At 46.8% G+C, this 14,810-nt stretch overlaps 1 long non-coding RNA gene across 1 annotated transcript; it reads left to right on the plus strand.

Annotated features, from left to right (window-relative positions):
• Positions 1-3,066: 3,066 nt before the first annotated feature.
• On the plus strand, positions 3,067-14,058 carry LOC123375665. Its single transcript, XR_006581551.1, has 3 exons — positions 3,067-3,175; positions 5,450-5,538; positions 13,692-14,058. It is a non-coding gene; the product is annotated as an uncharacterized LOC123375665 (long non-coding RNA).
• The last annotated feature ends 752 nt before the right edge of the window (positions 14,059-14,810 follow it).

The following is a 14,810-nucleotide window of genomic DNA, read 5'->3' on the forward strand; positions in this document are numbered from 1 at the left end:
TAGGGAAAAGGGAAGCAAAGTGGCTTAGAGTTTGGGCTGGGCAGCTGCTTCGCTGTTTCAGGTCCCTGGGCCTGTAGCAGAGGGAAGGAATGGGCTTCCCTATAGCGCATCACTGATGGGTGGCATGGAAACCCCCACAACCAAGGGCAAAGACTTGGAGGGGAAATGATCACACAGCAAGGAACTGTCTGAGAGAAAGGTCATGCTGGGGCCATGACTAGTGGGTTGTAGCCCAAGGAGGGTGATTAATTTTGTTGTGAAAAGCCCTTGAGGTGTATTTGAACATCTGTTTGTTGAAGACAAGGAGCTTTTTGGTTTGGCTGGAGCCAGTGATTTCCCTGCACCACTGCTGAATTTTCCCAACACCTCCCTCCTCCCCAGTTTTGTGAACTAGTTACATGCCAATTTAGTGACTGTTTGGAAATCTGAATTGAAATTGAAACATTAATACACACTTTAAAAGCATATACAGTGTATGATAAAATATGTGTATCTGAAAAAGTATAATAGATTTGAAAAGTATTAACATAGACTAGTTTCCTTATACAGCTGGTGTTTTTTATGACAATGTCAGTGCATTCATTTTGGTGATGTTGGCCAACCTAATAATTTCAAATGATGATTTGTAAGCAAAGTCTAAATGAGCTCTCCCTGACAGCTAATGATGAGCTGGGGGTTAGGGGGAAAGGCTTCAGGACCAGATTGTATTTACATTCACACCAAATCTACCTAGGTATCCAGCAAACAGAGATGTGTTGTCCAAGTGAAAGATTTTGGCTGGGGTTGGGTTACAAACCACTTGAATGTGTGTGTGTGGGGGGGGGAATGAAATGTTGTTCTTATCATATGAGTAAAGGGCAGTAGAACTGTACTTAGCCTGTGCTGATTGAGGGCATCAAGAGAGAGGGTGGGGACCTGTCCCTCTCCACTGTTTAAAGACAGAGCTGATTAGGCTCCATAGATAGTCTTTTGTTCTGTTAAGTGACCACTGCAGCTGAAATCACTTAATATCAGGTCTAAGTGCTTAGTCCTGCTGTGGGGACAGTGTTCCTGTGGGTACAGTGTTTTTGTGTAAGAGACAGCCCAGACTGCACTAGCAGCGAAGTTCCCCCACTGAGAGCTGGTGCAATCTCAAGAGACCAACTCACAGAGGTCACAGTGGCAGGTGGCAGCAGAAGGTGACTGCGCGGGGCCATTGGCAACAGAGTGGTGGAGTGAACGGTGGCACAACGAACAGCCGTGGCCAGAGCGAACAGTGAGCAGCTGGAGGAACGAGCAAGGTGCCTTCTTGCCCCCAACCTGGGAGGTGTACTCACGTGAAAGCACCTCTGAACTCTGAGACTCCGCTGACCGAGGACAACACCGGTGAGTGGGGTGCGGTGGAGGGAAAAGTGAGGGGCACGTTAAATAAACATTTGTTTGTTGGACTATATTTTAGTGACTTTGCTCCAGAATGCTAGATCTGTGACTGGGAATGGAAATTTATATAAATATGTTTCCTAGTAGGCCAAGATTTTTAAAATGCATTATTTGCCAAGGTTATCTCACATTGTTGCTATCTTGAGAGATCATTATGTTGGGGAGTTTCTGTACTAAACATTTTTATTATTATAATTAATTTTTACATAAGAATGGTCATACTGGGTCAGACCAATGGTCCATATAGCCCAGTATCCTGTCTTCCAACAGTGGTCAAGGCCAGGTGCTTCAGAGGGAAAGTACAGAACAGGTAATCATCAAGTGATCCATCTCCTGTTGCCCATTCCCAGCTTCTGGCAAACAGGCTAGGGACACTCAGAGCATGGCGTTGCATCCCTCTCATCCTGGCTAATAGCCACAGATGGACCTGTTCTCCAGGAATTTATCTAGTTCCTTTTTTAATCCTGTTATAGTTTTGGTCTTCACAGCATCCCCTGGCAAAGAGTTCCACAGGTTGACTTTATGTTGTGTGAAAAAGTACTTCCTTTTGTTTTTTTAAAACCTGCTGCCTATTAATTTCATTGGGTGACTGCTAGTTCTTGTGTTATGTGAAGGATTAAATAACATTTCCTTATTCACTTTCTTCACACCAGTCAAGATTTTATAGACCTCTATCATATCCCCCCTTAGTCGTCTCTTTTCTTAGCTGAAAATTCCCAGTCATTTTAATTTCTCCTCCTGTTCCATGCCCCTAATCATTTTAGTTGCCCATCTCTGTACCTTTTCCATTTCTAAGATATCGTTTTTGGAATGGGGTGACCAGATCTGCACACAGTATTCAAGGTGTACATGTACCATGGATTTATACAAAGGCAATATGATATTTTCTGTCTTATTATCTATCCCTTTCTTAATGATTCCCAACATTCTGTTTGCTTTTTTGACTGCCGCTGCATATTGAGTGGATGTTTTCAGAGAACTATCCACAATGATGCCAAGATCTCTTTCTTGAGTGTTAACAGCTAATTCAGACTCCTTCATTTTGTATGTATAGTTGAGATTCTTTTCCAAATTCTTTGCATTTATCAACATTGAATTTCATCTGCCATTTTGTTGCCCAGTCACCCAGTTTTGTGAGATCCCTTTGTAACTCTTCGCAGTCTGCCTGGGACTTAACTATCTTGAATAGTTTTGTATCATCTGCAAATTTTGCCACCTCACTGTTTACCCATTTTTCCAGATCATTTATGAGTGTGTTGAACAGTAATGGTCCCAGTACCGACCCCTCAGAGATACCACTATTTATCTCTCTCCATTCTGAAAACTGATAATTTATTCCTACCCTTTGTTTCCCATATTTTAACCAGTTGCTGATCCATGGGAGGACTTCTCTCTTATCCCATGATGGCTTACTTTTCAAAAGTCAATTTAAATTAAATACAGTTTTTTTTAAAAAATTATATTTTTTGAGAAATCTAGACCTGTTATGTGTTTTGGTGTAACTTGCATTATCCTTAGCTTAAATTTGCATTATCCTAACAAAACATTTACTTTATTCATATCTCTTTTATATATCTCATCGGTCCTGACACACACACCCCTGTAAATTCGAACCGCGCCCCCCCCCCCCCACCTAATTTCAATTCCTGGGGAAACTACTGGCTGGAGCGCTAAATCAGCCAGCTTACCAGCCATGGGGCAGACAGTGACCAGGGAAGGGAATCAGAGGCACAGCTGTACTCAGACAGTGAATGAGGTAAGTCGCACTCTATTGGTCAGGAAAATCTTGGCTGACCCAGGCACTGGGGGGAATCAAAATGTGTGAATCTACCATTACTCGAAAGTTCCTTAAACTTTCAGGGAAGTATCATAAGCTTGTGGTCAGGACTGCAGACAGCAGCTGGCTCCTTGGCTCCAGCACTGAGGAACTGGCTTGTTGATTAAACTGAGCCCCAGGCCTCATGTTGCAGCATTGGCCTGGCTGTGGCTTACCACTTCTGGGGCTTGTAGTCAGTGCTGTCTGCTCCCACCCACCCTGAATTCTGGGGTAACAATCAGTGGAACTGTACTGCTTTTATGCCAAAGTAGTTTCTTGTCCACACTGAGTTATTCTCTCAGTATGGGCAATCCCTCCAGTATCAGGGTGCATCAGCTGTGGGGAATGGGCTCAGGAATCTTAAATCCAGATCCCCATATATTTAATACTGGCAGAAGCGTGCCTAGTGTGAAACACTGTGTGTGACAAAATGGTGTTTCACTTTGTGGCACAGGACATGGTATTGCCACTAGCTGTTGTGACAGGCCTGTGCTGAGATGGTGCAGACCCCTGCCCACTGAAATATGTGTTTCATATTGCACTTTTCAACCTAAAGGCGCTCAAAGCACATTATGTTACAGATTGTAGGCCAGATCCTCAGCTTGTGTAAATCGACATCACTCTGTTGAAGTCAGCAGAACTATGCTTGTTTACAGCAGCTGAGAATCTGACATGCGAGTATAAACAAGAATTGCGTCACCCTTCTGTGAAATGCCACCACCTTTTAGATGGAAACATAGGAATGGTTCACTAGCATGCATCAGTGTTATGCAAGTTTAGAACTGGGGTGGAAAACATTTGTCCAACTGGCCGTGGCATCTGAGAAGTTTCCCCTACAGAATGTGTGTGATCCTAAACCATCCATTTCCTCAAAATCTAAGCTTTCATTTAATTCCCCCCCACCCCAATTCTGTATCCCTTATGAGTGCATAGCAAGCCTTACAGTGTCATCTTCTTGAGTCCAGTCCAGGGTCTGCCTTTCCAGTTGTTTATTACCTTTCCAACCACTGAAGCCTGAAATTGACAAGAGCCTGGTCAGTTTCAATAATCACTATCTAGATCCTTGTGGGCAGCTGGGACACTGCCAAAAACCATGTCAATTTCAGCACTTTTTTGTGAAAACTGTGAGCATCAGCAAAGTCAGGCACTAGAGCTGGTTGGCTGCAGACTCAGGAAGCTGAGCAACATCTGGCACTGGATCTATCTACTGCGGAGAAGAACCCAGAAATTTGAGGCAAGGGGGAGGGCTAGAGTAATGGAAAGGAGACTCCATCCATCTTGTAGCAGCCAGCGGGTTGTGGAGGGGAGAGAAGAGACTGAAGCACCTTCTCTTTTCCAGCAGATAGAGGGGGTGGAGGTTTTAGAGGATCAGACACCAAATAGCCACAGGAGGGTGATGAAGATGGAGTCCTCAAACAAGACTCAGGGGTCCAACTCCCCACAGCCAGGGATGGGAAAGGGGGCTTAGCTTCTAACCATGGTGTTGTCCCTGCCAGAACCTCGTTGTGCACCTCTTTCCTGGGAAGTAGGTATCTGGTTAACTTCAAGTCCTATTTAAGATGAACTGAAGATAAATACGGTAGCCAACTGAAACTTTAGAGGAAATCTAGTGAAGCAGAATGTACTGATCTTTATTTAAGTTTGGCCTAGACACCAAAGCCAATGCTCTTTTGTGTCGTTCTGTACTTTGGGGAAACTCCCAGAACCCCCATTGTTATCCTTATAATATGATTATGTGGTATCAAAAGCAAAGTTTGTCATGTCGGATGTCTTTGGAAGGCTCATGATGTACTGAGCGTTGTTGTTATGGTAATATTTTAGTAATCATTGTTAGAGTAATGTTTGTTATAGGTTGTAATTTCATGTATATAGTTATGAGGCTGAAAATGTGTCCTCATGGCATAAAGCAAGCCCAGGCAAAAACTCTCCAAGAGCAGAGAGGCAGTTCACACCTCATCAGGGCATGTATGGGACAAACCCAGCCCAACCTCACAGGAACAAAGGACACTGGCCTAGGCAACAACAAAGGATCTGTTGGACTCTCGAGTGAGTCACCTCCCTTCCTTTAGTCAGTTTGGGACTGCAATGAGATAATGCTTACCTGACTCTGAATGGTGTGGGGGGGAGGGCGCAAAGCCAAGAGAGAAGAAAGGACGTGATAAAAGGGAGAGTCATTTTCCATGCTCTTCCTCTCTCTTCCACCTCCATCTACAGACATCACCACCAAGCAACTGAAGCGCTGATCAAAGGGGAGAGCCTGGCGGAAGGGCAATCCACCCGCCTGAGGGGAGAAGCATCGAAGGGTATGTCTACATTATGAAATTAGGTTGATTTAATAGAAGTCGATTTTTTTAGAAATCAATTTGATACAGTCAATTGTGTGTGTCCCCACCAATATTCTCATCATTATTACTGCTTGCTGTGTGCACCACAATATCTGTGAGAGTAAGGGGGAGACGTTTATGGAGGGGCGGGAGGTTGAGGCAAATCGTTGGGCCGCTGATTACGTGCAGCCAGACACCAGGGTGGTTAGAAGAGCACAGCAGGGTACACTGTGCATCAGAGAAGCTTTGAAAACCAGTTTCGTGACTGGCCAGGCTACAGTGTGAAATTTGTTTGTTTCTCCTTGATGAAAACCCGGCCCCTTGGTTCACTCTACTTCCCTGTAAGCTAACCGCCCTCCCCTGCCCCCTTTGATCTCCGCTTGCAGAGGCAATAAAGTCGTTGTTTCAAATTCATGCATTCATCACACGAATGGGGGGATAACTGCCAAGGTAGCCTGGGAGGGGTGAGGGAGGAGGGAAGTACAGGGGTGGGGTAGTTGTAGAGGCACCCCCTAGAATGGCATGCAGCTCAAGTTGATTCACTTGCTGAATCAGACACTTCCTGGACTTTCCTAGCCAAGTCTTGCCCAGATCTGAGCCTGCTTAACATGTGAGTTTGGGTAAGATCTCAGGACACCAAGCAAGATGGCACTTGTAGGATGCAGACTTGTCTCCTTGCTATTGGTGTTACTCTTGTTCCAAAATATGTTAGTTGTTCTGTATAACTGTGGCTGCCAATCATCATCTCTAAACTAGCCCAGCTACATTAAGATCTCTCATGTCAAACACATTAGAGCATTTATGTCACATCAGAACTTCTTACCATGTGACATTTCCAATGAGCTGACTTTCTCATAAAGCCTGCAGTGTGTTTTTCAAACAGAAAAACCACCACAGCCACTCAGACATGTGTACTAACATCGAGGCACAAAGTAGCACACGGAGCAGGAAACGACTGCAGGAGACAATGAACGGCTGCAGTCACCACAAGACCTGACTCACAGGAACCATGGTTTCCAAATGTCGCTTGCTCGAAAATTCAGCACTATTTCTCCCCTTCTGTCAGCAGACGCATGGCAACATGCCATGGCTTTGTTAGTCACCTCTTAATAGTTTCTGAGTGGGCAAGTGCCCAGTTTCTCCGTGGCTTTTTTTTGTCAATTAAATAGAGGAACAACACTATGGGTAACAATTAACGTCCCCTCTGATTCTGCCTTTGGCTTGGAAGCTGGTGTTGGCTATGTGTGTGCAAGTGTGTACTTACTGTACCTTCTGTTGAATGTGCATGAAGGGGTGGGTGTGTAGATTTTTGCTCATAGCACATGCGCATCCTCTTTGAAATCTAGTCCTAAGGAGCTCTGGGGGCTGACTGGTATGCAAGACTGAAAGAAGCATCCCCATTGTTTAGTTCCAATAAGCACAAAGATGAGGCAGTGGAGAATTGCCTCCCACTTTCAGCTGGATATTCAGAGGCCAGGATAAGAGTGACACCGGTGAAGCTTGATTAATCATGAGTTCAGGGCAGGCATATGGGTTAGGGACATTCTTGCTGTTTCAGGATAGCTAGATGCTATGCAGGGATCACATTTCTACACTAATCCTTAGAATACCAGACAGTCTCCACTTGGATAACACCTCGGAAGCAGCTGTTTGTGAGTATGGGTGTGTGTTGGGTAGAGGTTGCGTTTGGAATTCATGAATTTTAAGGCTAGAGGGGGCATTAGATCATTTAGTTTGACCTCCTGTATAGCAGAGGCCAGAGAATTTCACCAGCTCCTGCTGCATTGAGCCCAATAAGTTGCCCGATTAAAGCATGTCTTCCAGAAAGGCATCCTGTCTTGATCTGAAAACACCAGGAGATGGAGAATCTGCCATTTCCTTTGGTAGTCTGTTCCAGTTCTCAGGGTATGTCTACACTACAAGAGTAGTTCGATTCAACTTAATTTGAATTTGTGGAATCGACCTTATGAAGTCGAATTTGTGTATCTACACTAAGGACACTAATTCGACTTTGTGATTCCACACTAACGGGGCCAGCATCGACTTTGGAAGCGGTGCACTGTGGGAAGCTATCCCACAGTTCTCGCAGTCCCCGCTGCCCATTGGAATGCTGGGTAGAGCCCCCAATGCCTGCTGGGGGAAAAAATGTGTCGAGGGTGGTTTTGGGTAACTGTCATCATTGAACCGTCAATCACGCCCTCCCTCCCCGAAAGCGCCTGCGGGCAATCTGTTCGTGCACTTTTCTGGTCAGTGACAGTGCGGACGCCACAGCACTGCGAGCATGGAGCCCGCTGCAGTTATGGCCGTTTTCACCTATAGATGCCTATAGTGATCCTCGGGGACCCAGCCTACCCGCTAATGCCGTGGCTCATGAAGCCCTATACAGGCGCCTTGGACAGCGACAAGGAACTCTTCAAGTACCAGCGAGCAGTGAGCAGCGTGACCTGTGACTGTTCAGTTTCTTTACAGAGAAGCTGAACCTGCCCCTGTTTCTTTACCCGGTTACCGTTGACTCTCCTCTGCAGTTACATACCCCATTCACCCCGTTTCCCCCACTTCCAACACACGTGTAAAAATAAAATACATGTTCCATTGTTACTTAACAAAGGTTTCTTTATTAATGACTTTGCGTTAAAGGGTTGAAACTGGGACGCAGACTGTGCTGGGTAGGGTGTGCGGTGATGTAAAGACCGCCTCTGGACTCGAGGAATGACAGGCTCCTGCTCCTAGAGCGGTCCGCAGTGCCGGACTGGTTGTTTCAACGGAGCCTGCCATCCCTCCTTTTTGGGATTCTGTGTGCGGGGGCTACGTGACCTTGTGGCAGAGGAGGACGGATACAGATTCCTCTGCTGCGTGACTCTGCGGTCCAGGACAAGGACCGCTGCATAAGATCTGTAACCGCCCTCCCCCGCTTCAAAGTCACGTCCCCCCCCACCCACACAGAACCTGGAAACCACCTCCCATATCGACCAGGGTGCCTACTGACTGCACTGTGTGTGTGACCTGCTGCTGATCCTGCCCCCGTGTCTGTACCCTGGTAAAGGTGACCGTCCTATGCAATTAACAACCCCCTTCCCCCCCTCCCCTTCACAGACAGTCTTCTGTAGAAAAACTTGACAGAAATAGTAATTAACAGCAAAGTATTTTTAATAATTAACTAGACAGGGGATGAAACTGGGATTGGGGCTTGGGTGAGTCTGGAAGGGAAGGACTTCTCAAAATTTAGGGTATGAGAGCTTTTGGGTACTTGAGCACTCTGCTGGAGTGCAGTGACAGTTTTAACGCCCCCCGGCGCCCCTCCTTCTGGTTATTTTGGGTGAGTGGGGTATGGGACTTTGTGGCGGGGGAGGGCGGTTGCAGATACACTGCAGGGGGGGCTCCGTCCTCCTGCCTGCGGTCCTGCAGAACATGCACAAGGCGCCGGAGCGTGTCCGTTTGCTCCCTCATTAGTCCAAGCAGCGTTTGAGTCGCCTGCTTGTCTTCCTCACGCCACCTCTCCTCCCGTTCGCTGTGTGAGCGCTGGTACAGAGAGAGGGTCTCCCTCCACTGGCTCTGCTGGGCCGCCTCGGCTCGGGAGCAGCCCATAAGTTCAGCGAACATCTCGTCCCGTGTCTTTTTCTTTCGCCGCCTAATCTTTGCCAGCCTCTGTGACGGGGATGCTGTGGCAGGTCTGGAGACAGTCGAAGCTGTGTGATGGGAAAAAGGGAGTGAATTCCTTGCAAAGATACATTTTTGCGAACAATGAACACAGTCTAGTCTGTGTCTGTGAACAAGAGCATGCACAGCACCTATCTTGTGCGCACTCCTGCTGCAGGCAATCCGGAAAGCATAAACTCTGCCCCTGTTCCACCCCATCGCAGTGTCCCCCGACCCTTGGAATTCCTGGTTGAGATCCCAGTGCCTGATGGTGCAAATTTCATTGTCGCGGGTGGTTCTGGGTACATGTAGTCACTCATTCCTTCCTCCGGGAAAGCAACGGCAGACAATCATTTCGAGCCCATTTTCCCTGTATTACCCTGGCAGATGCCATAGCGTGGCAACCATGGAGCCTGTTTTGCCTTTTGTCACTGTCACCGTATGTGTACTAGATGCCGTGGACAGAGGCGATTCAGCAGCGCTACACAGCAGCATTCATTTGCTTTTGCATGACAGCAGAGATGGTTATCAGCCATATTGTACCATCTACCATGCCATTGTAAATTGGCAAGGTGATGATGGTTACCAGCCGTATTGCATTATACCTTCTGCTGCTGTCATAGGTTCCCCTGGCCGAGATCAGCCGGAGGCACAAAAGACAAAACTGGGAATGACTCCCCGAGTCAATCCCTCCTTTATGGTATCTAAAAATAGAATAATTCCTGTATAGAATATGGGGCTAGTGTAGTAGAGATCCAGTGTTTCAGAGAACCAGAGAGCACAGCCGCTCCGTGTCAGATTATGCAGGAATGATGAGCTGCATGGCATTCACAGGGGGTGCTCCTGCAACAACCCCACCTGTTGCTTCCCTCCTCCCCCAGCCTTCCCAGGCTACCGTTGCAGTGTCCCCTGATTTGTGTGATGAAGTAATAAAGAATGCAGGAATAAGAAACAGTGACTTGTTACTGAAATGAAATGAGGGGAAGGCAGCCTCCAGCTGCTATGGTTGTCCAGACAGGACATTAAGCAGTGTGGGGGAGAGGAGACCAGCATCCTGCTGCTATGACAGTCCAGGCAGTACAGAATCTTTTCTTTACACATGAAGGGCGGGGGCTGATGGAGCTCAGCCCCCTGTTGCTATGATGAAGATGGTTAGCAGGCCGTCTACTTATGGGCTGATGACGAGGACAGGTACCAGTCGTATTGCACTACACCATCTATAGCAAGGCTGATGATGATGACGATGGATATCAGTCTTATTGCACCATCAGCCACCCATGAGGCGTCGGGGGGGAGAGGATGCTACAGTACAGTGCCGCAGCATCGCATCTACCAGCAGCATTCAGTACACATAGGGTGACATTTTAAAAAGTCAAGAGACGATTTTTTTTCCATTTCCTTCTGGAGGTAGGGGAGGGGGGTACATTGACTAGCTATGCCCTGAACCGCCGCGGACAATGTGTTTGACCGTACAGGTATTGGGAGATCAGCCAAGAATGCAAATGCTTTTCGGAGACTGCAGGAACTGTGGGATAGCTTGCGTCCTCAGTCCCCCCTCCCTCCATGAGCGTCCATTTGATTCTTTGGCTTTCCGTTACGCTTGTCACGCAGCAGCGTGCTGAGTCTCTGCTACGCCGTCTGTCTGGAGATTTTTTAAAAATACTTTGGACCAAGCGTAACATTACAGTAATTCCCCTAATTAGATGCAGGAGTCTCCGAGCGAGATCACCCTGAGGACGGTCACTGAAGGAGATAGAGAGCGCATGCTGCGTGAAAGCTGGCACAAACCAGGGGCCTATGCAGCCGTGCTCGGGGAGGCAATGCTCCCTGAGTACCTCATGAAAGCCTGGTGTGGAAAGGTGTGCTACCACGGAGCACCCAATAAGGCAGCTCTCCCCAGGAACCTCCTGCGGAGGCTTTTCGATTACCTCCAGGAGAGCTTCGTGGAGATCTCCCAGGAGGATTTCTGTTCTATCCCCATATATATATACCTCCTTTTCACATAGTTCAGATTCCTGTTCCATTAATAATAAAAGTTTACATGCTTAAAGCACTTACCGACTGATCCTTCCCCTGATTCAGGGTCCGGGTTAACGGCCGGGGAGGGTTGGTAGGGGCTCTCCGTGAGGGTGATGAAGAGATCCTGGCTGTCGGGGAAACCAGCGTTGTAAGTGCTGTCGCCTGCCTCGTCCTCCACAAACCCTTCCTCATCTTCCCCGTCCGCGAACATCGCCGAGGAACTGGCCGTCGACACTATCCCATCGTCAGAGTCCACGTTCACTGGTGGGGCAGTGGTGGCAGGCTCCAGAGCATCCGTTTGCCGCTTTGGTCTTCTGGTAGCCTTGTCTCAGGTCCTTGATTTTCAGGCGGCACTGCGTTGCATCCCGGCTGGATCCTCTGTCTGTCATGGCTTTGGAGACCTTCTCATAGGTCTTTGCATTCCGTTTTTTGGAGCGCAGCTCCAAAAGCACAGACTCCTCGCCCCACACACCGAGCAGATCCAAGACTTCCCGGTCAGTCTATGCTGGGGCCCTCTTTCTATTCAGAGATTTCCTGGACTCCTCTGCTGGAGAGCTCTGGATCATTGCCGGTGCTGCTGAGCTCGCCCCGATGTCCAACCAGGAAATGAGATTCAAACTGGCCAGACAGGAAAAGGAATTCAAATTTTCCCGGGGCTTTTCCTGTATGGCTGATCAGAACATCCAAGCTCGGACTACTGTCCAGAGCGTCAACAGAGTGGTGCTGTGTTGGATAGCTCCCGGAGCTACTAAGGTCGATTTCCGTCCACACCTAGCCTAATTCGACATGGCCATGTCGAATTTAGCGCTACTCCCCTCGTCGGGGAGGAGTACAGAATTCGAACTAAAGAGCCCTCTATGTCGAATTAAATGGCTTCCTGGTGTGGACGGGTGCACGGTTAATTTGAATTAACGCTGCTAAATTTGAATTAAAGTCCTAGTGTGGACCAGGCCTTAGTCACACTCACTGTTTAAAATGTGTGCCTTACTGCTAACTTCGATGTGCCTGGCTTTAACTTCCAGTCACTGGTTCTTGTTATGCTTTTTCCCTCTAGATCAAAAAGCCCTTTAGAAACCCAGTATTTTCTCCCAGTGAAGGTACTTATACACTGTAATCAAGTCACCTTCTGTCTTTTTGATAAGCTAAATAGACTGAGCTCTTGAAGTCTCACTGGAAGGCTTTTTTTAGCCCCCTAATCATTTTTTGACTATTGCAGGCAGTATATAAAAGGGAAATCATAAGGGTCCAAATGGATTTCGAAGAGTAAAAAGCTAAAAGTGTAAAACCAAACTAGCTTCTTTAACTCTACAGTGAAGCAGGAAGCCTGCAAAAGAATTAGTGGGTCCACTGGATCACCAGCAGTTAAAAAAGAGCAATTAAGAAGATAAGGACATAGGTGAGAAGCTAAATTATTTCTTCACCTCTACCTTCACTGCAGATGATGTGGGGAGATATCTACCCAGGATCTGCTCTTTGATGGTAATAAAAATGAGATCTGCTCAGAGATTGAGGTAAAAGAAGAAGGGGTGCTAGAGCAAATTGATCATTTAAAACGCAGTAGGTTACTAGGTCCAGATGGTACATCCAAAAGTTCTGAGGGAACAGATGCATGAGTCGGCTGAGTTGCTAACAAAAATATACAATCTCTCGTTTTTTAAAAAACCCTATTGTTCCAGAGGATTGGAAAGCAGCAAATATAGTTCCTATATTCTAGGAAGGGCTCTTGTGGTGATCCAAGAAATTAGATCAGTAAACCTACATCTGTACCTGGCTAATTTGTAGAAATGATTAAAAATAAAAGATCAGCACGGATTCTGCAAAGGAAAAATGCATCTCAATAATTTCTTAGAATTCTTTGTACATGTCCAAGCAGTGGGTAAAGGAGAACTGGTTGATATAACTGAGACATTCAAAAGGCTTTTGGTGGGTACTGCACAAGAGGCTACTAATGAAGCTAAGTTAATCATGGAGTGAGAGGCAAAGTATTGTCATGGAACAAAAATTGGTTACGAGTCAATTTGTAAGTCAAATTGGTTTTACACCATTAGCATTTTGCTCTTTGAAATCCATTTGAACCCTTCTGATTTCCCTTTTCTATAGTCAATTTTCATCTTGACAAAGAGATAACTGTGGAGGCCTGGAGATTGGAGTTGGGGATCCTGGTTACTAGGGCTGGTGTCAGCCGTTTATTACTGATCCGGGAAAGGGGGGAGTCATGAGGTAGCAAAATTTGCAGTCGACGCAGTAATTTAGGTTACTTAAATCTAGAGAGTGAGCAACCTAGAGTGACTTAAACAAGCTGCGTGAATGGGCAATATGATGGCAAATGTAGTTTAATGTTGATAAATGCACCTTGGGGGGGAAAATTGAACTGCTATGCACACATGGCATAGGGTCTAAATGAAGTGCATTAACTCAAGAAAGGGACCTGGGTGTCATTGTGGACAGCTTACTGGAGATCTCTGCTCTGTCCATAGGTGTGGTCAAAACAGCGAATAAGATGTGAGGAAGCTTAAGGAATAGGATGGAGACCAATAGAGAAAATATAATGGCATTATATAGACCAGCGCTGCAGCCTCCTTCTGCATCCTGCATGCCGTGCTGGACACCCCGGCTCAAAAGACTGCTGCAGAGCTAGCACAAGTTTGAAGGAGGGGGACAAAAATGATCAAGAGCTTGGAAAAATGCCATGTTGGCTGAATGTTGGGAAGGAAAGTGGGCATGGACAGCTGGCAGCTGGGGCAAAGGACAGATTGGAAATCTACTGAGTACCTGTGTCCCCATCTCCAGAAAGCCTGCATGATGCTTGGACAAATCCACATTTCCCACTCCCCTGCTGTCAGTTTCCCAATCCAGAGGATTTGATTGGGGTGGGGTGGATGCCCAGGGAGGAGGGGAAGAGAGCCGTAGAAGGTCAGAAGGGTGAGACGGTTCATTTATGTAGAGGCTGAGGGGAGAAGAAGGGAGGGATCAATAGTCAGAAGGGGATCGAAGCTTTTGCTGTGGGGGAGAGAGAAAGGAATGAGGATGAAATAAATTCTTGAGGCGAATATACTGCAGGAAAGTGTAGCTTTTCCTGGTGTTCTAAGGCTCAGCCCCCATCCCTCCAGGCATCGATGTGAAGGAAACCAGCAGTCATGAACGAGAGACGCAGAGAGCTGCTTTGCGCTAGTAGTCCTCAAGGACTCTAGCTGAAGGAGACGGGCAGAAAGAGACCTGTAGCAGGTGGAAATCTGAAGTGGGGAAGATCCCAATCTCAGTAACGATGAAGTGAATAATTCCAAAAGCAGACTGCGAGATCTCACTGAGCCGTTAAAATTCAGCAGATCAATAACTCAACGTCTCGACTGGCACATTAGCACAGTCAATTATCAGCTCTGCTCTCAGCTTCCTTGATTATTATTTCAGCATGTAGCAGCTGTTTTGCCAGCGTTATGGCCCATCACACACTGAAGGGACTTCGTTAAATGCAGATTATTGACCTGTGAGACTATAAGAACATACTGTAGAATATGCCATCGTGCTGTCCCAAAAATCCATAGCAAGAGCATTTATTTTTGTGAGCGGAGTTTTCTGTGTCACTGTTGGAGCCTTGA

This window comes from Mauremys mutica, chromosome 1, assembly GCF_020497125.1.
Source record: "Mauremys mutica isolate MM-2020 ecotype Southern chromosome 1, ASM2049712v1, whole genome shotgun sequence".
NCBI lineage: Eukaryota > Metazoa > Chordata > Testudines > Geoemydidae > Mauremys > Mauremys mutica.